The sequence below is a fragment of the Atractosteus spatula genome, chromosome 11 (assembly GCF_055471065.1).
Source record: "Atractosteus spatula isolate fAtrSpa1 chromosome 11, fAtrSpa1.hap1, whole genome shotgun sequence".
NCBI classification, from domain to species: domain Eukaryota; kingdom Metazoa; phylum Chordata; class Actinopteri; order Semionotiformes; family Lepisosteidae; genus Atractosteus; species Atractosteus spatula.
Genome location: NC_142716.1, coordinates 47,824,585 through 47,850,675, shown reverse-complemented (window position 1 = coordinate 47,850,675; position 26,091 = coordinate 47,824,585).

The following is a 26,091-nucleotide window of genomic DNA, read 5'->3' as shown; positions in this document are numbered from 1 at the left end:
GTTATCTACAAACAGGCAATGAAGTGAGTGACTTCAGTGTTGTGTATCTTAATAAAGAGACGTTCTTATATTATTTTAACTGTTTTATTAACTACACAGATCACACCATATATTCCCGCCTTCTACTCTCCCGTTCTGTTGTCTCGCGATGTCTACTCACTATACTACACTCAGCACACCAGTGGCAGTGTGATCGCTGTCTCCTTTCCCAGCCCCGAAATCACACTCTCCACAGCAAACAAATTACATCAACAGCAGACCTGCATCCATTTGACTACAATGTCTCCAAATGACTGCTGACAAATTAATCAGTTTGTTGACAAGGAAGCAATGAAGATAAAACTGCATCATTAGCAAACAGAGACATTGATTTTCGATGCTAAAAACGCATTTAATTTCTCCCCTTCCATCCCCACTTAAAAAAAACGCAAAGGCTATTAACTCAAATACGATCTGGCTTACTCACCAAATACAATTATTAACTCTAACCATAGCTATAAGTAACATTAACCCTAACCATACCAATAAAGATAAGCCTAAAGTTAGCTTTAACCTTATGTCCCCCAAAAAATTTGATGACTTAGAGGGAAAAAGAAGTTTATGCAATTGAACTAATTCTCATGATGCTGTGGCTGGGTGATTAAACACTGTTTTTTCCACACAGCAGCTGGGCACTCTAAGGCAAACCCCCATCCTCACATATACATAGAAAAGTGACGAAGGTCTTGACCTGAAAGAACAAGCAGCTCGGGGCAAGCTGTCAACGGTCTCAGAGGATGTGTCTCTCTGTTCCTGCCAGACGATCGTGGAGAAGAGGAGTTTCTAACAGGCAGGGGTCACTGATCCCAGTCATGACCAGGGATATGAGAATGAAGGAGCAACAACAGTCCAGGTTAATGACACACGATGCAGAGCCTGAGCATGTAATTAGAGTCACTGACGAATCTATGACAGCTGTAGGCACCTCGCCAGAGCTTCCTACCCAAGCTCAAATGAGGATAATTAGGCCTGATCAAAGAGGAAGATTACATTTGTTTGATGTGGCAGAGCATTCTTTATTTTCTGTGCACTGTGCCATATAAATCCAAGGTTTTGTAGGCACAGTAAGTGAGAGAGATAGAGAAATGGAGAAAAAAAGACATTTCACAGCACGAAGGGTACAAGCCATTGTCAGCCAATTAAAAATTAATACACCCCACAAAATACAGCAGAAAGCAGAAAGTGCTAGTGATTATGAATTTCTGTTGAATCGTTTTATTGACTGTTGAACGAATTGGGAGATTTTCTTCATTCTCACCCTAATAAGAATTTCACATGTTTACACACCCTCATGCTGGGGTTCTGAGTGCAGTGCAGGGGCTTGTGCAGAAAGGGTTCTCATGCTCCAGCAGTGAAACACTCATGGCTTTGTTCTGTGCACCTCCCTCAGTCATTAGGACTGGCACAATAACGCCGCCTTAAATGTGAGTTTCTCAGACTAATGAGCGGCTTTCCCTAAACTTCCAAAGCCCTGACACTTTCTGTTGTACGCCATGTGCATAAATATTTCATAGCTCCCTGCTTGGAGCCCTTGCTTAGCCACAAAGTAATCTGCAAATAAAAATCATGCTGCATTAACGTGCTTAAAGAAACATGCGCGTAACATCGGCATACAAATAGGGAGACCTCCCCCTCCCCCCAACACACACAATGAATTTGCAGTAGCTGCTTTTGCCAGAAACTGATGGCTACTATATCCCTAGACAGAGGGGTGTGAAAATGCATTGCTCGAACTCTGGAGCATAAGAGTGACAACCCGTCCAAAGTTGCAGGCAGGCCTGGCTCTAATCCTAACAAAATCACGTGGTGATAAGGTCCATAATTCAGCTCTGACAGACTGATCTCATTAATAAACACCTTATTTGCAAAGAAAAGGCTGAGATCAGGCTCACTTCCTAAAGGCTAACTCATAAAGATTTATTAGACCCTGAAAGATTCAGGGTAATTACTAGTGAAAAAAATATTTTGAAAGGTCATTCATATTTTGCCAGAGAACGGCTCCCGAGTTCCCAAAATACATTTTATAAGGGATGATTACTGTACATTATGTAATATTACACAGTGCAGTGAAACTGTATCCTACATCTCTGTATCCATGGGAGTGACGTAGAGATAGTACCTGGGCGTTCACTTAGACAATCGACTGGAATGGACTAACAACAATGAGGCCATCTACAAGAAGGGCCAGTGCTGACTTTACTTCTTGAAGAGGCTCAGGTCCTTCTACGTGTGTAGTAAGATGCTCCATGTGTTCTATCAGTTGGTTGTGGTGAGTGCCATTGTCTACGTGGTGGAGTGCCGGGGCTCTGGGATTGGAGCAGGGGATGCTAACAGGCTGAACAAGCTCATCAAAAAAGCAAGGTCTGTCCTTGGGTCTGACCTGGACCCCCTGGAGGAAGTGGCTGAGAGGAGAATGGTGTCCAGTTAATGACCATCATGGACAACGTCTCCCACCCCCTCTATGACATGCTTGTGAGAATGAAGGGCACGTTCAGCAATAGGCTGATCCAACCGCAGTGTAATAGGGAACGCTACAGGAGGTCATTCTTGCCTTCTGCCATAAGACATAACTCATCCACTGAGTGTCTGGGCAGGGGCAATATCGACCTGTCTTGGGACTAAACCTGAATCCTCTGTTAACAACTGGTGTTCTGTGTACAACTGCTGTGCAATATGTGGAAGTGGATTTGAAATCCGTCTATAATTGTGTATGTATATCTACATTTGTGCAATATGCTTGTGGACTGTGCAATACATCTTCTTTATGCGCTGTACATTCTGTTTTATTTTTGTATATTCTGTATTATTACGTTGTACTGTGCTGTGTTAATTATGCCTGGCTGCTATTGCACTGCAATTTCCCTCACTGGATTAATAAAGTACCTATCTATCTACTGTATATCTCACCTTAATGCATGAATATTTCATTCCCCCATTATTCTAGCAATAATAAAATTAATAGCAAATTCTTTATGGATGGAATATTACTGTTAGTTAAACTGGTGGATAAAGTACAGACCTCATGATCAGGAGGTTCCTAGTTCAAACCCCAGCTCTGCCACTGACTTGTGCAGTGCGAAAAGTGTGAAAAGTGCTGTCCTTTGGGCAGGTTGCAGAATCAAAACCTTGTGTTAAATGAGTGTGTAGGGACAACTGTTAATGCTTAGTTCACATCCTGACCTCTGCAAGCCTGTTTGCAAAAAAACAGATATCTTGTCCTAGGTTACGTGACTGTTGTTAGTCCCAGAGAATCTGCAGTGTGTACTGCCCCCACATCTCATTGTTTCCATCAGACCTGATGTACTAACCTTACGAAAAAGGATTAGGGGAAAAAAATAAAACTCTGCAAAACTTTCATTCCCTGATCCTGGGAAAAAGCTGAAGCCCACCTTCTCTTTCCAAAGTGCTTCCTGCCAGGATCAGTATGTGTGGGAGACAACACCACCTGCCGCACTGGATGCCAAACGTGTCCTGCAAGCGTGCTGGATAGTCACGATATCAGATCCCACGCAAAAAGCTTTCTGTCCGGATTCCTTCAAGTGGAAACAACGCCTGCAGAACCCCGAGCACTTCAAGCTGCCCAGCTTGGGCCAACAAATCACAAAAGCAGAGTCTGGGGCCGCTGCTCAACCCCTGGGCTAACTCATTATCTGCTTGGCACAGAGTGTGTGAGTACCCTCCCTCTGTTCTGCCCTGATAGCTGGAGAAGAACGATCCTGTTAATCACTGGATGGAGTGGCCCCTCCGCAGCAGCGAGGAAAAGAGGGCAAAGAGAAAATAATATTCTGAGCTCTGCTCTCAATCATGTCTGCTCACGACCTTGATGGGATAATATAGGTCAAGCAAAAGAGCAGATAGGCCTGATTCTCAAAGGAATAATGCGGTAAAATAATTAATATGGGCTGGGATAGAATTGGGGAAAGAAATTATATACAGTATATTAAATCATTATTAAAAAAAGATTGCTGACATTTACATTACATCATATATGTATGTTTGCATTTTTTACATTATTTAATAAATGAATGAGCCTAGCTCTGATGCACATATTACATTACCCAAGAAATTAAAATATATATAAACTATATTGTGTCACCAGGCTACAGAGAAAAATAAACCAGTCCGCAGGTACAGTAGTGCATCTATGTGAAGTTTAATTAATCTTCATAATAGTACAATCATGATGTATGTGTAAATTACAACGAATAATGTGGTCTTTTGAGACTTCTCAGACCATATTCATTTATGCTTAACTGAATCGTTGAGCTCTGTGGTATAATGTTCAATGGTTTATGTGCAATATAATCTCATTCATGTCTTGATCATAGTGTAGAAAAAGAGTGTGCTGCATTACTACAATACTACAAGAGAAGCATTTCCTGATTAAAGGGAAGTTCATTTACTTTCCAATTAAATCTAAAAGGGCACTCCTGTGGGCGTGAGGCAACGGTCGAGTCATCATATAGACTGTTTTCTAGTTGTTAAAGCAAACAAAAACAAGAAAGGAAGCAGTGCTGAACTATTTATCCCACTTGATGGGCTATATTAAGCAATTTACTCCCATCTGAAATATCAACACTCCACAATAAACAATTTAGTCTTTTGTCCTCCGGGATCAGTATTACAAGACGAAGACAAATGTATCTTGACCTCATACAGGGCATCTGGCTGCAATGTATTTATCATCCTCTGCATGCCTGCCTAGCAGAATCTGGAGTGTAAATTGTGGAAGTTGTGAATCTCTTCCTCGCTCCATTGCAGCTCTCACCCATGTCCTGCACTCTCGGTGCACAAACAGCCCCAGACAGCCACCCCACCCCATGCAGCTCCACGCACGCCCTTTCAACATCAAGCAGAAGCCCAGTCGCTCTTACAGTGTCATGAGAAAGTGAAATCTGCAGCCCTTCACCAGCTCGGCAATAATGTGCTTAGAACACCCACTGAGCCCATTCACAGACACTATCTCACATGTTGGGTGGCACAGTGGTGCAGTGGTTAGCATTGCTGCCTCACAGCACTGGGGCCCCGGGTCCCCATTCTGGGGTGCTGTCTGCACTGCAGTTTATACAGTATGTTCTCCCCTTGTTTGCGTGGGTTTCTTCCCACAATCCAAAGCCGTGCTGTTAGGTGAAGTGGCTTCTGGGACCATGGACCCTGGTGTGCATGTCTGTGTCTGTGTGTGCCTTCGCAATGGTCTGTGGTCCAGTCCAGGGTGTATCCTTGCTTGTCTGGATAGGCTCCAGCTCCTCTGCAACCCTGTACCGAATGAATTGATAAGCAAATTGATGGATGGATGGATTTTGTGGAAGGTCAGCTGTTACTGCAGCCCTCTCTTAAGCTACCCTGACACTCATCATATTTCCGCTGTTTCAAAAGTAGTAGCCAAGGAAACAGAGGCTTGGTAATGTGCAATTCCAAGAAATGTCCGAGGCTAACAGCCGGAGGTAAACCCAGGCCAAGCCAATTAAACAGGCCTCCTCTACAGTGGTCTACAGTGGCCATAGCATCATCTGGCCTTTTTTATTGCTCTGAGTCCTTAATTGCTTAATTATCTAAATCATTTACCCAACTTACCCTGAGAAAAAAAGGATAAATGTTATCGTGATATGGACTGCTGTCTCACCACCCCTCTGACACATTCGCATTTCAAAAGAAAAAGAGAACTCATATATTTTTCAAAAACATTGCCAGATAATGAGAAGAAGAAGAAAACCGTATTGCATTGTATTACTTCATCTAAGATATCTAACTTTGCCTCTATTTTAGAAGCATCTTATCTGTAGATGAAGCAATTTGTGTCTACACCCGGAGATCTCTGTACAGAGAAGCAATTCCCAGAGGCCTCTTTTACTGTGAAGAGCTGCTTTAAATCTTTCATATCTTAATCACTTTATATTTACTGTTTGCACATGTAATGAATTATAAATATTTGCGTATCTTAAGAGTTTTGAAAAAGCGATTAAAGTATTTCAGGAGCAGGTTTGTTCTTAGAGTGAGAAAGGCGATCACAGATGATTGCTAATCAAAATCACACTTCGGGGAGCGAAGCAATGTGAGTTTAATACAATATTAATCTTCTCTCATGAATAATTAAAATAAGATGTTATGATATCCTTTCTCTCAAAGTAAGAAATATATGCACACAAATATTAAAAAGCGGAGTACTAAAATAGTTTTTCCATGCAGTGAAAGAAGCAGAGGTTGAAACATGAGATGTGTTATTCTCTCAGACCCTTGCACTTCATTTGCAAAAAGCACGGAGCCTTCTTCCTTTCCAAAGAGGACGACAAATGAAGGGTTTACAGAATTGGAGCTGACAAAAGGGACTCCCAATCCTTTCCTTTCCCACATTCAGGGTTTGTCTTCGTGTCTGACACTGAATCAGAGCTGCAGGGAAACAGCAGGACTGTACCTTCAGATTACAGAAGGTTTTTTTCCCTAAAACACACAGATAATTGGTGATGGCTGCTGACAGAAAGCCCTGTGCCAACAGTGCGAGAGAAGCAGAAGTCAACTGCGAAGACTGCATCTGGGTCCGTGCAGGCTCTGCTGCTTCGAACTGTTCGCTTCGTTTTTGGAGGGCGTTAGACAAAGAATGATGGGAGCCAAGCATGTAGTGGCTTGAAATATTAACACATATGTATTTTTAAATTCTCATCCAGGGTGCGTTCATACTTCTTTCACTCTCTGTTTGCAATCCAGAATGATTGAACTTAGGCGTTGTATACAGATAGGCTTTATGACAAAGAGACATGGGACAAAGCTCTGTGCATGATTCTTTGTGATAACCCCTGTCAGATGCCGTTGTCCATTTTTAAACAGCTTCTTTATTTAGGGCTGTTGATGTCCTCTACCATTTGCCATTCGTAATTAAAAGGCAGCCTGTTCACAAAAGTGATTTCCACCATGTAGAACGGGTTGTTAATATGATGTTTACTTTACATTAATAAATGGTTACAAGTTGACGCATCATGTTTCTCTTGTTTCTTTTACATGGGTTGAGGTCATATGATGAAATTGAAATGTTTTCATGTAGTGCTCACTGGGTCTCATTGCACTGAGCTCTGTAGGGATGCTCCGCCATTTCTAACGATAAACTGGATAGCTCAGAAATGAACTGTAATCGCAGCAGATGAAAACAGCCAGAGATCAGACTTGGGGCTGATCAGACCTTTGTTAATTTTCAGGGACAAACTGATGCAGGAGCAAAAGGACAGTTCCCTGCTATATCTTTATAAAATTATTTTTTTATATACTTTTTTGTTTTGTTATAAAATTGAATCTTTAGGGACTGCCAGTGGGGTGAACCAATGTTACTCAGAATACAACTTGAGTCCTGTTGTCCAGACATCTCCAGTTTGAGCCTGGGATGCGTTATAACCTGACTGCAAGTGAGATTCCTCAAGTGGTGTTGTGAAACTGTCAACGTTTCAAAACAAACATTGTCACTCAAAAATCAGCCCAGGGAACGGTAACGAATTACACTCTGGGTTCAAAGGAATGTCCCGCGCTGCCAATAGACTTCACCAGAATCAATAGTGAAAGACGCAAGTGGAAACTAATGGGATGTGCTTTTAAATCAGAAAACAGGTGGCACTTCTTTACTCCAAGGTGTTTACACATAAGTATAAAGTCTGGAACCCAGCCATGTTTTTAAAGCTGATACCCTGGATTCTTTCAAGGAACAGCTTAATTAATCCTCAGATCAATTAACTACAGGAAACTATGAAAACTATATGTGCTGAACGGCCTCATTTCGTTTGTAAATTGTCTTATATCCTTAAGAGTGCTGCCTGAGCTGAATTGCCAACTTCCATTGTGTGGTGCCAGGAGTTTCTCACTCGCCGTGCTGTCAGAGAGAACTGCACTGCCCCCCTCCAAACTCACACAGCTGCGCTGTGGGCACTGCTCAGCTCACCCCACACGTGCAGGTGAAGAGGAAGTGGCTCTGACAGGTCATAGTTTTCACCCTTCCCTGCAGAATGGTGCCAGCCACATGGGCCAATCAATAGTCTCCGAATTGGAAGGGAGGAGCTCGTGTGTGCTCTAAGAGCAAAAGGATAAACAAGAAATGATTCAGAAAAAAAGAAAAACAGGAGATATGGAATTGTTTCATGAGTTCAAGCACAGACCATGATGTGGAGTGTCAGCAGATAAGCTTTTAGCAATAATGACAGATGATACACTTGCATTTATCAGAAATACCTTACATCCAGTTGTGGTTAAACCCCTCTGATGCTTCCCACTTCATTTCTGCTTTTAGTCTGGACAACAAGCCTGCTTTCAAACAAATAGCTAATTTTCTCCTTGCTTCCTAGATTCTGGAGCTACTCCATCATTGTGAACACTGGGAGATCAGCTTCATGAAGATATGAAACACAAGGGGCTTCTCTGCGTCTGCAAGGATCCAGTTGTCTCACGGATGACCAGCTCCTGCAAACACACCAGGAAGATGGCAAAAATAACTTGATATACGTATCACATAAGAAATGGACTCTGATATTGTGGCCAATGAGCCTCAGAACATAAAACTCTATACCAGCCCCGATCAAAACTGAATGCCTTAAAACAAGGGTTTTGAGTTTTTAGGAAACAATCCAAGCTTTGTCAAACGGTGTAATGCTAATACTAGCCCATCCCAGTATCAGAGAATCACTGACTCATTGGACTGGCAGACAATCCAGGAAGGTTTTGCGAATCTTTTGGTATCACGGTTGGAGAAGAGAGAGAAAGCTGGGGTTCATACTTTGACTTTAATACTCCAGCCTGTACCAGCTTTTCCCTTGTTCTGCTTCAGACGTGCATACACGGTTTCACATTTACTGCCCCGACAGACATGCTGCTTGTGCTGAGCACACTGCGGAGCACAGGAGAGCTCCTGCAGGACTGGGGAGCATTCATGCTGTGGAGAAGCAGGGAGAGCAACTGTATTCTTCTCATCCAAGGGCATTCAGCATCCAGTTCCTGGAAAAACACGCAGTCAACTCGCAAGATGGAGTTTTTAACAAGCATTCGGGAGGAATGACAGTGACTGATGTCTCCTTCACCTCTCCCACTCTACCTCTTAATCCTCCTTGACATCAGCCCCTGAAAAGCTATAAATACCTTAGTAAGCGCCTATCTTTCATCCATTCATCTTTCTGCATCCCTTCTCCCCCACTCTCCCCCCTCTTAGCTGCCCCAGGGCTACCTCCTCACCCTGCTGGGGGTCCCAGCTTCCTCGTTCCTCAGCCAAGTAGGGCCAATTCACCCAAGCGGGATAAATCAAAACTTTTTAATCAACATTCATAAATGCATTTTTTCTCATGGGGTATTGTTGTTCCTCATCAAATAAATTTTAAGCATTATCATCCAGCAGCTACAGTACATCATCCTGCAACCCACTGTAGCTCAGCAGGTGTGAGCCTGGCCAGTACCTGGAGGGGAGACCTCCTGGGAAAGCTAAAGTTGCTGCTGGAAGAGGTGTTAGTGAGGCCAGTAGGGGGCGCTCACCCTCTGGTTGGTCTGTGTGGCTCTTAATCCCTCAGAGATGGGGACACTATACTGTGAAAAAAAGTGCAAACTTTTGGATGAGACATAAAACTGAGGTCCTGACTCTCTATTGTCATTGAAAATCCCAGAGTGTTTCTCGAAATGAGTAGGGGTAACAACTGTGGTGTCCTGGCCAAATTTCCCCCTGGCCTTTACCAGTCATGGCCTCCTAATAATCCCCATCTCTGAACTGGCTCCATCACTCTGTTCTCCCCACTGAGAGCTGGTGTGTGGGGAGCGGACTGGTGCATTATGGCTGCCATTGCACCATCCATGTGGGGATACACACTGGTGGTAGTGAAGGGGAGCCCCCATTACCTACAGTACAAAGCACTTTGAGTGGAGTGTCCAGATAAACACTATGTAATAATATACCTCCTATATGTAAGGACTTATTATTATTTGACTTATACTCAAAACTACAGGTGCAAAACTCGATTTTACACTGTTGTAGAAGTCAGCGTCTAAAGTTTGGACTAACTCATTTCATGAAGTCATTAAATATATGTTAAGGTATGGAATGGAAGACCAAGAATTTATTTATTCCTCTGAACATTTGCAGTACGAGATGGGGGCTAAAGTGAATATCATAATGCAAATCCAATACCTCTTTATGACAGACGTCTTAACTTAGGATTATTGAACTGCCTCACACATCAAGAACAAAGCTGAACAAAAAACCTAAGCTCTGGCTGTTATTTAATTATTATTTTTTGGCAAGAGACAGCATAACGAGATTCTGTTGCTGGGCTTGGATGACCGGCTCAGACTAAATTGTCTCATTAAAATTGTGTTGAATAGAGCTGCCAGGCACAGCAGTTGATGATGAGAATCAGGGGCAGGAGCTTGGAATCTGCTGCGAGTCAGTTATCAGGCTCTCTCTTGTTTGTTGAGCTTTGAACTGCCACCTTCTTCCTAATACTACCATTTGCTGCCTGGCTGAAATCTATCAAAACATTGTAATATGTGCAGATAAGATTGTGTAGTCACAAATCTTGTGTTCCAGAAGGGGCAAGGCTCGTTAAAGAGAAAAAGAGGTTGTAGTCCAGGTAAGAATTAGGGAAAAAAAAAAACCTACATAACCAAAAGAAAACAACAACTACGAAACACAAAGAGAATCTGTTGATTCATACGTGTCCTAAACTTCCCGTTACCAAGGTAACGTTGAGAGCTGCGCTGTCATCTTTGCCGTATGTAGGACTAAAAAAATACTGTAGTAAAATACTGTAGATGTGTCTCCTGGTGTAAAGCACATGTACAGGTACCACACCAAAAACTGCTTACAAACAGCAAATATAAACCGAAAAGATCATCTGAAAGGCCAGGGCACAGGGCGAACTGTGATTTGAGTGAAACAAAGGAAAATTATACTTGAATTGGCACTGGGTTTAATTAGTCCTGGGATTATTTTTGGAAGGTAATAAATGCAAGTTGGCCCTACAGCAACTGTTATAGAATTTTGCTTCAGTACAACACAGATTAGCTCCTTTTCAGATGGAGCTCTCCAGGGAAAGGCCTGGTCTGAACCTGGCTGACTTTGAGTGACAGCTGTGCCAAAATCCGATTTTAACTCTGAGCTGATTTATCAGTGGGAGTAAAAGTTCTCGCTCTGCATTTAGTTTCCCAAAGCTTAATCGATGCTGAACAGAGGCAATTCAGCTGCTTCTGTTCTATTCCAAGTGTGCTGCAAAAGAAATATGACAAGAAGGAGCTGAACCTTTTTTAGGAAGACATGAATTGTATCATATTGGTATCTCAAGGGTAGCGCAATACTGGAGGGACATATTTTTCCAAAGAAAGCAAACATCGCTATCTGACACCAGGCACTGAAGATATATTTTGTTTTTGATTCCTGGCTGTCCACTCTAAGGCTGAATGTTGAAAGCTAGAGAAATGAGTTGTAGCAAAGAGGCATTCGGCTCCACACGTGCACAAACTCACACTTACTGTCCCAATCAGGATCTGAAAAGCAAAGATGAAAGATTGTGAAGGGTCTTGAAGTTAAAAATGCAGAAGGGTTTGGACCACTGCTCCACACACACATGCAAACACACACACATTAATCTATTGCACAGGGGTCACTGAGGCGAGTGTCTTTAATGGAGAACAGTCATTATATCTCTGAGATGCTTTATTAGTTGTGCATAACTCTGCTGCAGTCCAAGGAGAAATTCCTCTCTGACAACACCACTGCAAATAGAATTCTATTGCCTTCTTCAGGTGGAAAACACTACCTTGCCTTCAGAGATCACACTACAGTTTGGATCATGCGTTTACAAATTAACCAATGCTAAAATCCAATAAACAGAACTGTTGAGGGTATTTCTTTCCTCCTGTAAAGTCAACATGCCTGCCTTGAATGCTTGCCTGCCTTTCCTCACTCAGTCTGACTGTACAGCTTATTGAGCGAGATCTTATCACTGCTGAGCTGGTATTGATCATCACAATAAATGGCTTCGCACAAACGCACCCCCTCCCCCCCCCCCCCCGCGTGCCACACAGAAAAAAATCGTCAATCTCTTTTACCGGACTGAAAGGCGCAGGCCGCAGGGAGAGCTGGGCACCTGTCGGCTTTTATTTTCTGTGGAGACTTCCAGCCATTTCTCAGTTCATTAAGCTTCTTTTGTGCTTCATAAATGCTGTCAGACGGACTTGGGGAGATGAGTTTTATTCTATTCTATGGTGTCCGTCAAACAAAAGGTTTAAATGAAAAAGTACAAGAAAAGAGGTGCTGTACATTGACAAAGAGCCAGAAAGTCTGTATGAAGTGAATTTCACTATCTGGAAGAGCAGACTGTAGTCCCCCAAAAAGCCAGAGCAGTTCTCCAAATGGCCTTCTGAACAGGGCACGGGGCAAGGCGAAATCAATCCGTCAGTCACTGTTTGATTTGTTTCAGCTGGGATAAGCAACTGCCACGTGCAAATGTGTTTGAGGTGAGCTTGCAGGTTTGATTACATTAGTAGCTACTGTAGGTACAGTTACCTGTGAACTTAGATGGGTACAATAATATATCCGCAGCTGCAGTTTGTGGAATTAATCCAGACCAACAATGCAGGGACAAGGGAGAAATCAAATATGAGCAGCAGACTTGCACGGACACAAGGAGATGGGCTTCAGAAATTCTGCAGGGTCATAGTTACACAGCTGCAATGCACAGGGCGCTGAGAAGTTCATTCACAAAGTCTCTAGACCAGAAACACACCAAGGATTACAGCAGTGTCAGTATCCTGGTAGGAACCCAAGGTCTACTGTACTGAAAGATAAATGCAAGTTCTTGTCTGTCAATGCATTGTTCACTGTTGACGAGTTGCTCATGGTCCGAGTACAAAGCTCTAATTGGGATCGCAAAAGCAAAGTTTTTTGCATGCAACATGCACACAATTTTCAGGACACCTGCAGAATCTACCTAACAAAGCTCATAATTAATGGGGGTGGTGTGGCAGTGTTGCAGCTCCCAAAGGAGAGCTATTTCAGTCCTGGCTCCTACTTTCCTTCAACAGCCAACCATTCGTCTCCATTTCCTTGATGTGTTGTTCAAAGTTAATGAGTTTAATTTGCCCTGCGGTCTCTGCGAAGAGCTGCTGTCCCCCCCCTTTTAAATCAACTTTCAGTATTTACAGGAGCCCTGAAAAACACCCGTGAAAGCAGGAAAATGTGGACCACTGCCCCACACACACATGCAAACACACATTCAATAATCTATGGCACAGGGGTCACCGAGGCGAGTGTCTTTAATGGGGAACAGTCATTATATCTCTGAGATGCTTTATTAGTTGTGCATACCTGTACATGACCGAGAGAGATCTCACAACCCTGCTGCAGCCCCTGGAGCAGACTGCCCCCTCACCCTCGCTCTGAACATTACTGAGACAGCAGAGTTCCAGGAACAGCACGTCCTCTGTTGTGCACAGGCCTCTCCTGGCCATTCTGCTTTTCTGGGATGGCTTTATAAAGCATAATAGGAATTTAGGATAATCCAAATGCACCGAAGATGAGGATAACTACCAATAATGTGGAGCTCTGCCATGCAAGTGCCTGTGCCGTCAGGAGTCAGATTTTTATAATAAGCAGTTTTTAGTGTAAATACCATCTTGCTTGCACATGCTGCCGTGCAAATTTTGAACTCTGTATTAATAATTATGTTAAAACTCTCTTTAAACATTCGGATTGATTCATCAAGAACCTGCGAGCGCTTTCAGGACTATGCTTTTGAAATTTTAATGCTCCATTTCTATACCCCCCCAGAAGATCTTCCTAGTTTATGGCGCTGTCTTCAAAACAATTGGGCGAGATGTTGAAATTAAATAAGGCACACAGGGCGGGGACACAGAAACTGGATAGGCTTGACTAATATCTCATCTGAAAGGCGTGATTTCTGTCACAAGTCATTGTGCTCACTCCAGAGGGCTTTGACAAATATTTCCAGAGCTGGAAATGTGAATTATAATGGGACGTCTATATTAATTCATGTGCCGAATAAGCAATTCTTCCCCTAAATTAGGCGCACAGCTGTGGCTATGGTCCCTTTGCAGCACCAGAGAGCAGAAGAAAACACGAAGACTCTGGCTCCACAAGGAAGAGAAACAGTAGATGGTTACAGAGTTGTTGTTCCCTCCTCCCCTTTTTAAAAGGGATATCAATCAATGATCATTTTCTGGATTCCCACCCCCAGTATAGATTTTCAGGTGCCTATCCACTCATCTGCACCACTATGACCTGCAGAGAGACAGAAAGGACACACATGTGCTCAGACCTGACACGCCCCCCTGTCAGAGCCATATCATCACACACCGCCGGCTCCCACCGAAGGCCAAGGAAAGCTCGGCCAACTGCTATTTATTTGCTTGGATGATGCTTTTATCAGAAGGGGTATCTTATTGAATCTTATTCCAGTGTATTTCAAGAGTGCTGCACCTGGGATATACAGTAAGATAAGATCACTTTATTGGCCATATACTATTTCTTGCATTAGGAATTTGTCTTTTCACAGACCCCAGCTTGCTCTCCATGAGACACACAGACAGGGAGAGAGAAGCTTGGGGTCAGAGCACAGGGTCAGCCATTTATACAGCACCCCTGGAGCAGCTGGGGTTAAGGGCCTTGTGCAGGGGTCCAACGCAGTAGGAGTCCTCTGCTGTCCATGGGATTTGAACCGACAACCTTCCAGCCACAGGCGCAGATCCTGAGCCACAGTGCCATCGCTCTGCCTGTATGAACCTTCTTCTAACAAGTCCTGACCTCCTGAGCCCTTCACCACAGCTGGTCATGCTTACCCAGCCCCCAGGAACCTTTGCCTCCTGTTTCTCCCCTTTTCATCCCCTCCCTGTCCAACACCAGCGCCTCAGCTTTTCCACTGGAGCAGTAATACTGTGCTGCTGTCCTCCTCTGCAGTCTCGTCAGCCATAGCCATTTCAGAGCCTGGCTATCAGCACTGGTGTTCATGCTCCTGCAACACAGCTTGCGGGTCCTGGGTTTGATTCTAGACAGCAGCATATTTCTTTTTGGGAGTTTGAAAGTTTTGTTTTTTTCGCACTTTTAAAAAGCTTTTTGTGAGGCTTTACTCAAATCCAGTCCTATACATGAAAAAAAGTCTCTGTCAATTCCATATTAAAAAAAGGACAGACATCTAGAAACTGAAGATTTCCCTGCCCAAATCCAACTCCCCTTGAAATTCTTTTTTTATTTTCAGCAAAACCACCCCTTTCTGTCCACCAGCCCCAATGTTAAAATCTCTCCTCTGGTGTATTAAAGCACACGGTAGGCATGTCAGGGGGATTTAAGATCTGGAGAAGAAGCCTCCATTTCTGCCTCATTCCCCTTTGCTTGCCTCCTGAACACACACATCTCTAACAAAGCAGTGCTCTCTGAACACAGCCGGCTACAGTTACTATCAGTTTCATGTAGGCTACAGTTTTGGCAGCACATATCCAAGCCGACACACGTCACGTCTGCAGTGTTTAATTAGACAGTAAGAAACAGGTGTCAGTGTGGAGAGGAGGTGTCAGTGTCAGTGTGGAGAGGAGCCCAAGGGCCCATTACACCAGAACTCCCTGCCTCCCCGCCTGCCGGGATTAATCACCTGACCCGAAGCTTAGCATCTCAGTCTCCTGCACATCTTTGCTGTCGATCTGCAGAACTCAGTCTCACCACCTACTTGCTTGTGTTACAGGGGGGTATTTTAGCCTTTGTCAGAGGGGAAATCAGAGAGCAAACTTATACGACAGCAGCCGGCACTTCAGAATGAATCAGGTCATTGGATCAGCACTGCATGCTCTGCAAAACCTCACACACTGATCTCAGGAGGCCGGTCATACCGATCAGCCTCCTGAGCCTCTCACAGTCCCCTCTGCATGTCCCAGCATTTGCATCGATGTCACCGACTCTCCACGTGCACATGCAAGTCATAAAAAAATAGGTGGCAATATTCTGTGTTTAGAAACTGAATCTCCCTTTCCTCCATCTTTGATTGTTTAACCCTAAACAGCCACCCTTACCTGGGGGCAGATGTATATAAATGTGCATTTTAATGAGTAAATAAGAAGAATAAACAAAATACAGCAATTTAGACAAGTCTTTGCATACTGTGCTTATTAAGAATTCTTACAAATGACCTGTCAGGCAATTAGTTACTGGAATACCCCCAAAATATAATACCTTCACACGTGAGAACGCAGACTTGTTTGTTAACATTATGGATGTTTAGCTATCCATAATTAAGTAAATGAAAGCTTTATCTACGCTGTGTATTTTATAAGAAATATTCAGCAAACAGCACATACAGTATACAGAAAAGTCCCACATTTCTAAAGAATGGCAACTAGGGTAGTATGAAAGCAAACACAACAAATGACTATGCGCAGAAACTTTTTTCCTGGGGAAAAAAATCCGTACTGGTCCCTCAACTGAGATGTGAGATCTGGTGCAGAGTGTCTCCTTTTCACCAGTCAAACTTTCACCAGTCACATTTTTACAATCACCTGTTTGCCAACCACAGTGTCTCACTGATAGGTACCAGTGAACACACACTCATTGAGACGGCATTCAGTGGCACACATGGAAATAAACCAGCAAGGAGACTTTGCCAGGGCATAAACTGCAGAAACGACCACAAAGGCAAGACAATGTTACTGTAACTCATGGTGCTGTAGAATTGTAGAGAGAAGATCCCTTGTTCTTCAGAAGCATGCTCATCTGATTTAAAATGGATAGCTCTTAATTACCTGCTGAAGACAGAAGACCAAAGATCACGGTGGTACTCTGTCCAGACTCATCCCTCTCGCTCTGACTCCTTTCAGCGGGTTAATGAATAATGCCCAAACAAACTGGGAAAGACGCAGAGCAGCCATTAATAAAACACTCCTTCTAATCTCATTTCCCCGCAGGAAAATCTAATCTTGTGAATTCATTCCACAAGCGCATTTGCATTTGTCTTAGTATACTAGAAGCGTGTTTTATTCTCACACAGGGGAGGGGGCTCATCAGCACTCCTGTACTGTAGGTGTGGACCTCATCTGGCCTTCTGGGAGCCATCATCTCCAAGATGGAGTAACTCTCTTTCTTTCGCAGCTTGTCAGGACAAAGGGGGTTTCTGGAAAGCCATGGTTGGTGCTACGTCCAGATAGTGATTTTGCTACTGAAAATGCAATTCATCACCTCTCCCTTTTCTCCCTTGGTCTCAATGTGATTATCAGCAGTGTGCAGCGGACAAAGACACCTGACGCACTTTGCCAGAGGAAAGGACCTCATGATACCTCTTAATGCTGGACGTTGGCGTATACGCCAGGTTCTAAGAAAAACTTGCCGCAAAAGTTCCGTCTCACTTCATTATTTTACATCACCAAAACCACAAAACCTTTAATCAATCGAAAAGCATTTAACTAGGGCTTCACAAAACCGTTTTTAGAAATTATAGAAAAACCTTCATGTAGTCACACGTGTGCTATCCTTAGTGTGGTCGTAAACGTCCACAGTGTAAATCAATATCTACCTTTGATTCCCTCGTAATTTTAATCATTTTTTACCAACAAAACCACAAAACCATGGTATCAATCGAAAAAGGACAACAGGAGCTTTAAAAAAAACCCAAGACGATCGATCACAAAATCACTTTTTATCTGATGATGCACTTCCAAACTTCCAAAATGCATCAATTAGGTAATCAATAAGCCAGCAAAACAAGACCGTAAAAGCAAAAACCAGCAAAAAAAATATATATATCCCATGTTTTTACCTTGTTCTGAAGCATGATGTATGTCCATAGAATATAACTTCTTCCTGTACCCACAAATGTCACGATCGCAAACCCCTCCTCTCAAGGGCACTCCAGCCCTTCCTCGTTAGCCTCATTCCCCGCACCTGTTCCTTGTTTCCACCCTGTTTCAGTTTGCCTTTTAAAAGCCAGGTGCTCACTTCACTCGAGGCTCTGCATCTGATCTCCGCATCGTGCGAGCCTGGGTCCTGGTTGCACCGGGCTCCGTTATGTTTTTAGCTTCCTGCGTCTCTTCCTGTTCCCCCCGCCGGTCCTGACCCGGCACCTGATTTTAATCCCTGATTTTTGGATGGATTACACGGCCATGGACCTTTGCTTTCGTTTTTGGATTCTCCCTTTGGATTTCTTCTGGATAGTTTGCCTCGGCCACACCTCCCCCGTGCACCAGCGCACTTTGGACACGCCCCCCTGTTTTCATTCCCATATTCCTGCATGACTTTTTCTCCAGTGTTTCCTCACAATTCTGGATTGTGTCGTCTGCATAGGGTCCGGAAAGAACTGTCAGTTACAACAATCACTGTACTCCAACACCACTACATACAGGACAACTTAATGTAACCCAAAATTGTACTTAAAACTGTATTAGTTACTTTTGCACTGTTTTTGTCCTCTGTTGTATTCTTTCTCTGTTTGCATATTTGCACAGTTTTGATTATCTGCTATGTTATTACACTGTTATTGTTATTATGTTACTGTCTATTGTCTTATCTTCTGTTCTATTTATATACTGCGCCTGAGTGACTAATGAGAAAGTCTTTTCACTATACTATGCACCTGCATAAAGTATAATGACAAATAAAGTTGAATTGAGAAGTCTAGACTAGCTTATCTCCAGACCTGGAGGCTACAGACTGTTATTGATTACGTAGTAAATGTTTGAAGAACGACCGCTAGAAATAAGGCGATCTGATTGGTAAAAACCGCTGTCATTCATTGTATTTTCAGCCATTCAGAGCCCTTACGGGGTAAGACTTCCTCTAGAAGCTTCAGGCTGCATTCAGCCTGCCTTTTAGCTGTCAATCATTGACTCAGAATGGGTAATCAATCAGTTTTTTATCAGTTTCTTATCAGTGCTCCTTTTTTTCCCACACCAGAAGGCAACTCTGAGGTTTTTTTTCATTGCATAACAGCAGATAAAGGCTCTCTAGCAGTGTCTAAAGGTTTTTTATAGCAATTGCAATGGTTATTATTCTTATTTTCAATATTTGTATGATTTTTTAATTAATTTATTAATTTCATTCCAGGTCCAGTCTTCACAAAACATGATGTAAAATTTTTTCTAATTGATCAATTTGTCCCAGATTTTTATCCAAGCTAGTAGTCACCTAGAACAAGGTTTTCAAATCATTCCCAGGCCCTTGACATGCATATAGTTGAAAAATCTGACCTCTGAAGACCAAAAAAACATGTTCGCCAGCTGTTTTTTTGGTTTTTTTTTCATATGTTTGTCTGCTGAGTGGATACATTAAGAAATATAAGAAATTTGACTGTTCACACTCAAACCCAAGGGGGTTAGCTTCAATTTAAGACCTGAACCAGGCTCCAGCTATGTTCTGCTGCAGAGATATAACAAAATGTTTAAGGGGTGGAAATTCCAGGCGGACATTGGCTAAATGGGTCTCCGCCACCCCTGTTCTATAGTGTTCCATAGTGGACAACCTTCTTCTTTTATGGTCAACATAATCTGAGAATCACTGTTAACACAACCTCCATTGAGAACAAAACAGCATTTTCTTTGTGCTGATCATGTTAGAAATAGCTGGCCACAACAAAAAAAGACAGGACCCTATGCAGTACTAGCCAAAGATTGAGGAGAGAAAACAAAAGATTGAGCAGAGCAGAAGCTGGGTTTACTTAGCCAAGTCGCATAGCCAACAATCGTGGTCAAGAGCAAGCGTGGGTCAAGTAGGCAGATACACGAGACGATGGGTTTCTAGGCATTGTAGTTTTGAGAAGGGAGCTTGGTGAGGTTTAACTCAATACTCAGCTGGGAGTGCAGGTGAGGAACCGTTAAGGAGTGGGTTGCCGAGAGGCGTGGTGCAGGATGAGGGACATGGTTGGGTAATTAGGCTGTGTGTCGGCGTTTGTGAGAAATAGTCTGGACTCGTGTCTGATTAGTGAGATCCATGACAGAACAGACGTGACATAAGCACGGTTACAAACGAGAAGAGGCCAAGCAGCCCATTCAGAAGCCAGTCGATAACTGATCCCGGGGTCTCATTCAGCTGTTCCTTGAAACAGGCTCTCGGTATGGGCATCAATAACATGGTCGGGTAGCTTGTTCCAGACTCCCACAACCCATTGTGTAAAGATGAAGTGCCTCACGATTTTGCTTTTTCGTCAAAAGTCAAATATTTTGAATAGTTTTCCGAAACTTAATGTTTTACACAGTCGCTGACATTCTCTCAGGAGCAAAGTTGTGCTGTATGGGATTTGTTATTATCAAAACCAGACAAAATCAAATACATGTATCTAGTATATATCTCTGGGCTGCACACACTGTAAGCCAGCATGTGCAATATTCTGATTTCTACATCTGGCACAGCTCAGATCCAGCCACCTCCACTTCTTCAAGTGATACCCCAGACAATATGGACTTTAGCATTTTAATGTAGAGGCTTTTAATGTAGAGGCTTCAAACTCTACTAGCAAAAGACGAGCTCATTCTCGGGAGACTCAGAATCAGTTTACCTCTCCACAGCAGCTGGTGACAGCTAACCCTTCACTTCCCAAAATACATGAGCATCTGTTTTAAGTTCACTCTTTCACCTGATACCAGAGATGCTATTTAACTGCTGTTCCATCTACCTCAACAGCATGCACTACAGCGCCCACCAGTGGACTGAAAACATGGTTGATTTGATACCTGCCAGAGCGACAAGATTCGTTTTTTAAAATGGTTATTTTTGACTTGAATATTCTTTCAGTGGACAGGTTTATCCTAGTTTTGTGTAACAGCATTAAAATTTAAGCAAGGTGTGTTTGAAAAATTATATTTAAAAAAAGGTCCAGACCTTTCGTCAAACCATTAACAAAATCCAGATCCAACGTTACTTCTTAGGTGCTTCTGCAGGTTGTGTCAAAATTTCACATTCATGTATGACCTTGAGTTGCAAACAGGGTATTGATTTTAGAGTCTGTGAATCTTCTAGTGTGTACAGAAAACAAAACCTCGACAGCACGAATGCCATTCATTGCACAGATTAAGTGACAGCGAGCACAGCTTAGAAAAGCTTTGAAGAAAAAAAAACGAATTAAGCCTAGAATGGTTAAGTGGAGCTCATTTTGAAGTCTTAAATAGGCCAATTAGAGTCCAGACAATCAATAGTCATTGTACAGTGAGAAAAGGGAAGGTGGCTGCATGTCTGGAATTGTAAATCTTAGAAGATGCCTTCACAATAGGTCAGCTCCCACAGCTTTCTAAATAACACTCAATCAAAGAACCAAAGAACAGAGAAAACTCAAAATGCTGAGACAATGATGGATTTAAGCAGCAGCTTCTCCAGCAATAAGCAGTGCAAGTGATGTGTATTCACTGGACCTGCGGATTCCTCACGGCCTTCACACAGCGAAGTCCTGAGCCCACTGCTGTCTTTCTCTGTTGCTGGCATTTCTACAGAAGGGTAGACAGTCATGCACTGTTCTGTCGTTAATGCAGTTCATTAATTAGCTAATTGGTTGAATGCATTTATATTGCATTTTTCATTCCAAAGGGTGCTGTCTGGGACGGTTTCCTCATGTGCACAGAGCTCACAGTTTCCTGACTGTAGCCCATCATGGCAAGAAAGCCTCTCTTATCTCTACAGTGCACTGCTATTAAAAGCTTGCAGAAACAGTACTGCATGCTATTGAAAAAATCCGTATGAGCCCAAGCGATTTTGCTTTCTCAAATAGATAAGGCTAAAATTAAATCCTTTTAAATTTCAAGTTTGCATTACAATTATTGTTTCTTCACAGTTGTTTGTGTTTCCTGAAATAGTAGGGCAAATGATCCCAATCTACAGTATTGTACTGAAAAGCCAGCTCAGGCCTCTACGGCAGTGTGCTCAACATCCTTATGCTGGTCTCCACAGGGCTTTAAGACAAGCATGATAGGAATGCTGAGATGATCTCATTAGGCTACATGGGGCTTACCGGATGGTCTCAAGCAATTATGGTTTTATTGTTGCCAACTGCGACTGAATCCTGAGACGCCATCTGATTTTTTTCTTTCACAAAAACGTTGGTTACAAAGCAAAAATTGATCAAAGACGAGTTGAGGCAAATGTTACTTGCAGGGTGTTACAGTATGTAGCAACATTGCTAACTGCAAAACTGCTTGACGTGCACGGTGTTTACTTAAAACAAATGGGTCAGATGGAGGCAGCATGGGAGAGCTGGAGACAGACAAGCACCTGACGCAGTGTGCAGTCAGATTCGCAACGACAAAGGGGTCTCCTTACACTTTTGAAACTTTCTTGTACACTAAATGGAAGTTCAGGAGGGATAACAGGTCAATCTCTCGCAGACGCACCTACTGTAATCACCATCATCACCAAACTAGCTATACGACCTGAGCTCACATGGCACTTGGCTCAAGCACCCCGCCTGAGCTCCCTGCCCACCTTGCACCTGCCTCCTGGTTCATGATCGTAAACCCCTCCTCTTAAGGACCCTCCAGCCTTTCCCTGTTTATTCTTTATCTCCTGCACCTGCCTCCACTTCCTGCCCCTGTCCTATAAAAGCCAGACGTTCCTGCCAATCAGGGCTCAGCTTTGGAAGATGGAAGCCCGGAAGCCCGCCTACCAGCGAGTCCAGGAGCGACTAGATGGCATCCGCTTCACAACGGCATCCTGATCATCTGGGTCCGGGACTGGGAGCGCCTGGCCCCGTTACCCTCTTTTATTTCCCCTGACCCTTCGCCTTATCCCGCTCCGGCTTTTGACTTCGTTCATCTGTGTCAGGATGGATCAACCAGTTTTGGACTTTGGCTTTCCCAGGATATTCTTACAGACTCCCTTGGACTTGTGTCCCCCGGACACACCCCCCCCGAGCACCAGCGCACCTTGGACATGCCCCTTGTTATTCTTCCAGCCCCTGTCCTAGTCTTTTCTCCTCGTGTTTTCTCACTCCCTGTCGGATTGTGCTGTCTGCACAGGGTCTTGAAAGACGCTTCGTGACACTTGGTTCACTGGCCTCCTTGTTCTGCGGACAGGAGGCTGCCCACTAACCGAGTGGGCTAAACTTTTCTCGCCAAGCGATCCAAGCATTCACAAAGCGTCCAGTGCTTGGATGGTGCTGTCCTTAGTGGACGAAGGGTTAGCAGTGTGCATTTCGATGGCAATCTGTAGTTTTATCGTGGTTTTACCGTCCATTCACTCTTCTTTCCTGGGTGTCCATGTTTTAGCATCACTGTCAATGCTTCCGCATGCCTTTTCCACAGGTAATTTTACTCTGCTTTAATGTCCTGTACTCTGCTTTTGCCACTGTAAACTTCTTGTGTCATACCACATCTATAACTGCCAAATTGAGACGTCAGATTTATTTAAGCCGTCGTGTTTCAGCGCGTTTCCAGTCTGAATGCTTTATTAACCTCCAGCGCACTCTTTTGGGCCCTCCACCTCCCTGGCATGCTTTGCTGAATACAGGTTTGCAGGCTTGGTCCACGTGCCCATTTCCAATCACTCAGCGTTGCAGTGGGCCAGACACCCGCTCCGCCTTGTGGAGCTCCAGTGGCAGGAGTGAAGAGTGCTGGGACCTACTGGGGGTTGTTACACGGGCCCCTGCACCCAATCCGTCACTGCCCAGCCACGCTCCTCTGCACGAGGGAGTCTTCTTGTGCTGCCTGCCCCGTGGGAGAATTCAATTTAAGCAAAGGTCCCGGTCGGTCCAGAAGGTTTTCCAGATCTCTTTACACGCTCGGGAGCTTAACGATTGTAACGAAGGGTAAAAGCCATCTCATTAAGCCTTAACTGGACTGCTGCAACCTGTTTCCTTTGGACGGCTGGAGTTTGTGCCTGTGTACGGCACTGTAGCCAAAAATGTAATTTAGTGGACCCTATGAAAAAAATGGATTAATCTCACACAGTGAGTGAGAGAGAGAAAAGAGAGATGGAGAAAAGAGCCAGATGTACTTAGCCAAATAGAGGGATCAAGAATTGCAGTCTTAGTGCAGTCGCAGGTCAGGAACCCGGAGGATCAGAAGTCGAACGACAATCAAGAGTTTCTCGAAATGCGAGAGACGGGAGCTCCGCTGGTGAAACCAATACTGGGCTTTGTGGTGATGGTAGTAAGCCCTCGAGTAGTCTGGGAAGCAGAAGGTCGGTGAAGAGTGAAAGGTGCAATTGGATGATTAGTTAGTACGTCGGCGGATGTTCGTCTGGTTGTCTGTCGTCGTGAGAATGCGTCGGTGTTTGCGGGAATGTGTGATCGGGCAGTAGCCAGGCATCAAGCAGGTGTGTGGTGGCGCTGCAGCGAGTGTGCATGCTGGCTGGAGCTGCTGCCTGGTCTCCTAGTCTGCTGACCCTCGTGTTGGTAATAATACTGTCCTCCAGCCAGCAAGGCAGCCACAGTCAGAAGTGCCTCTGATTCAAAGCTGGAGGGCAGTACAAGGGCACTCGGACTGCAGACCAGCTGGGAAGGTCCAGACAGCATGGGCTCACTCGGCTGTGTACCTCCTGGCATCAGGGCTTGCAACTGAGGGAGGAAACCTAAAGGCAGTGAACAGTGTCTCAACACAGGACACCGGGAGAGTAACTTAAGAATCCAATTTAGTTTCTTTGTTTTAAGAAGGTAGGTGCACTGACAACTGTATAAAATTTATACTTCCTTTCCTTCCAGGGCAACTCTCTCAGTATTCTCCTCTGCATATCACACAACACAGCAAATTAACTGGTAATAAATTACCAAAAAGAAAAAAAAACAGAATTACATTTGTAGGAGCAAAGGGCAAAATCAATGTAGAAACCGAGAGGTTTAATTAATCACATAATTAAACATGCAATTAGGTTACCTTTGACTGTGCACATGCATTGGAGATGGATGAAATTCGACATCACATGCTCCTCAAAATGAACAAAAATGAAATGTTTATTGGGTGCTAATTATGTGCTTGAATACATATGAAATGGCAAGAAGTACTGTAGTTAAACATCAATATAAAAAAAATACTCTGGTTAATACTTACACAACAGACTTAATCACTCTAACATTTTCAGTCTCATTGGTTCCACTATGTAAAAGTCACCACCACAATCAGTCTCCTCAGATATCAGATCTAATGAGGTGGTCTTATTCTTACTATATGATATAAGAAGGCATCCAAGCACTTGATTTTATCCCTTAACAGCAATCATATGGTGGTTCAAGCAGAAAGTGTTTTTCTGAAGAACTGTTAGCACTTTAATTTATGTTTATCTAATTTCCACAGCAATGTGATGATGGATCACTGTATATCCCAGAGCTTTTTGTGCCCTGACTGCATCTACTTTGCCTCCAGGTATCTGGACTCACTATGCAGAGGCCCAGCCATGTGAATATAATTGAAAACTCTTCCTTGACATACTACTGTAACATTTTATAGCTACTAGGCAAGTAAATATTCTAAATGAATAGTGATTAGGCGTTTAAGGAATCAGCATCCTGAATTGGTTAATTTTGAAGAATCAGAACATTTAACTAGTTTGCAGAACCTGATGAAATCTTGTTATATTTATCAATCTCCTTGAAGTAAAGCAAGGATTCTCCTGTTGCATTGTGGCTGACGAATTGATGGATTTTCTGATGCCCTGACATCCCATCAAGCTGCAGGTCTTTAAGTCCCAGGAAATATTAGTTTCCTTGTCTTTGAGACGTGAAAAACGTGTTTCTGATCATGCTGATTACTTCTGATTACTCTGCTGGCTCACTAGGGGTTAAAACTACTAGATGCACATATTGACTCATGCTTAAAGAATCAATGACTTTAGTCTGTTTTTCCTGTTGTATTTCTGAGACAGCGTCTCAGTTGCGATGCTTCTTTTATAGGTGAGCTCTTATAATTGCTAGGGGGTACCCTACCAGCTTTTGAGGATTTGTGATTCTTTCATTCAGAGGGTCGAGTTTTTCTGTTCTCAGTTTCTGAGGTTCCAGTCCTCCAGCTGTGAGACATAACAAGGTGGGACAGTTCAACTAAAGCAAAGCAAGACCCACAAGAACAAACAGAGACCAGCCAGCGGAAGTGCTGACAAGGACTTGTCCTTAATATGTAGTGCATTTTAAACCCAACTAATTA